Source organism: Bombus affinis, unplaced genomic scaffold, assembly GCF_024516045.1.
Source record: "Bombus affinis isolate iyBomAffi1 unplaced genomic scaffold, iyBomAffi1.2 ctg00001076.1, whole genome shotgun sequence".
NCBI lineage: Eukaryota > Metazoa > Arthropoda > Insecta > Hymenoptera > Apidae > Bombus > Bombus affinis.
The window spans coordinates 15,001-17,500 of NW_026109539.1; the positions used below are offsets into that span (position 1 = coordinate 15,001).

General features: G+C 56.3%; 1 pseudogene; it reads left to right on the forward strand.

Annotated features, from left to right (window-relative positions):
• LOC126928569 (large subunit ribosomal RNA) overlaps positions 1–2,500 on the forward strand; it is a 9,439-nt pseudogene that overhangs the window by 3,418 nt on the left and 3,521 nt on the right.

Here is a 2,500-nt window from a genome sequence, read left to right on the forward strand (position 1 = left end):
CTCCGGTACCGTCCCGGTAGACGGTAGGGCTTAGAAAGGGCCCCGTTCGACCTGAGACGAGCGACAGCCCCTGCAGGCCTAGCTAATCCAGGAAGCAGGGCACTGTGTGCCTTGCGCGATGGTTGGGCGTTTACCCAACCCCAATTGGTCCAGGGGACCCGGGTTACTGTATGGACAAAAAGTCTGGGAAAGTACCCGTTACCAAAAATTGCATATATGTATGTATATGTATGTCCCTATCTACTGTCAACGTCCGTTGGCTGGGGTGAAACACTCGTTCCCGTTAGATCACGAAAGTTAAGCACCCCAGGTTGCGGGGCGGTCTGGGATGGGTGACCGCTCCGTGATGACGTTGGCAAAATGGATTGCGGTGACCAGCACCGGTTTTTTCGGATTCCATCGAGGACTCGGAGGGACAAGGAGGCGCTACAAACCAGGAGGAAGCAGGTACGGACCACCAGGAGGAAGTTCGAGTGGGGAAGTCGGCTTGGGGGACAGCCGTTCCACCTGTGGGGGACATCGGGGCGCGCCGAGGGACTTTCCGGCAGGCGAGGGGGCTGGAATCCCCTAGTACGGGAAGTGATGGCCCCCAGGAACGGAGGATCTCCCCCCCCCCTCCCCCCCGACGGAAACCTGCAGTGGACGAAGCTCGGACGACCAACTGGGGGCCCGGAGGCTGGAAGTAGGAGACGACGACGAGGCCAGAGGTGGATGACCCGCCTCTGGTTACCGGACCAACATCCCGAAGGACAAACACCAGCAGAAGCGTCGGACTACAAGTGGCTGGAAAGAAATTCGCAAGAGTACCCGCCACTAGGTCCACAGGACGCTAGGAACGGTCATCGTGGGGTTTTAGTCGGTAAGAGTCCGACACTACCCGGACGCGTCTGGTGGCGCCCGGGTGTCCATGAGGATTTCCCCACGTTATAAAAAAAAAAAAACAAGGACGCAATATGTATAAAGAGCAACGCAGGGACAGAAGAGGAATTGGGAGGAAAAGGGAAATAAGGATCCTGCAGCACAACATGCAGCGATCCAAAACAACTCCTTATGAGATCCGGACGCAAATGGACGCCGATGGGGATGACATAATATTAATGCAAGAACCATACAGCGTCGATGGGAAAATACCCGGATTCGGCACAGGAGTCGCGATCGCCTGCAGAGGGTCGAAGCACAACCCGCCAATGGCGGCCGTAGGGATAAAATCAGAGACCCTAACGCCCCTCGAGGTCGCCGAACTCTGTACAACACACTGTTCCTGCGTGCAGATAAGCGACGGGGAAACAGAGGTGTACGCGGCAAGCCTGTACTTTCCGCCGACAGGAAACATCGAGGTCGGCGTGCAACAGTTGGAGAAGGTACTACGGTGTCTCAGAGGCAAGAGGATCATCATCGGCCTGGATGCGAACGCAAAATCACCGCTGTGGTGCAGCAGGAGCACCGACGACAGAGGCGAGGCCCTAGAGGCAGTCATAGCGCAGTACGGTCTCCATGTCCTGAATCAACCAGGACAACCCCACACGTTTGAAACAACTCGAGGGCGATCAAACATAGACGTGACGATGGCGAGCCCAGAGGCAATACTCCTTGTAAAGGGCTGGAGGATACGCGAAGATGGTACCTCCAGTGACCACCGGATACTGGAGACGCTCCTCGACTTCGGGACGAGAAGCACCACACCGCAGCTTCAGGAAAGACGCTATAACACGCGAAAAGCCAACTGGGAGGTATTTCAGAGTGCCCTCACAGAGAAAATGGAGGCACTCAAAGAAACAACCCTCCAGCAGGCAGAGGACGTCGAAAGAATGGCCGGGCAACTCCAGGCAACCCTGATAGGTGCCTGCGACACCGCCATCCCAAAGAAGAAATGGTACTACAGGTCAGTACCCTGGTGGACGCCCGAACTCACCAGAGCAAAGAGAAACACCTACCAGGCGAGAAGAAGGTATCAGGGGGCCAGGGACCCCGCTACGAGGGAGCAGGAGAAGCTGCGGTACAGGTCAACACGAAAGGAGTATAAGAGGATGCTGGCAAGAGCAAAAATCCAGAGCTGGCAGGACTTCGTCACCAAAGAGGGTAACAGGGAACCTTGGGGCATCGCTTACAAAACAGTCGCAAGGAAACTCAGAGGAGAGGAAACAACATCGACGCTGAAGACGCCGCTCGGATATACCTCCAACTGGCGAACGACCGCGGCAGCGATGTTGTCCGCACTTCTACCCGACGACGAGGAAGACACCGAAACGGAGGAGCAGAAGGAAATAAGGCGGAACTCGACAAACCCCCCCAACGTAGAAGACACCCCTGAATTCAGCTTCGAGGAACTCAGTGACGCCGTGAAACGGCTGAGGAAGGGGAAGTGCCCAGGCCCCGACCTGATTGAGGTCGAAATAATCCAACGGGCCTGGGGAAGAATACACCAGGAGCTCCTAAGGCTCATGAACGGCTGCCTCGCCTGGGGAATATTCCCCAAACGGTGGAAGGTCGCAAATGTTAT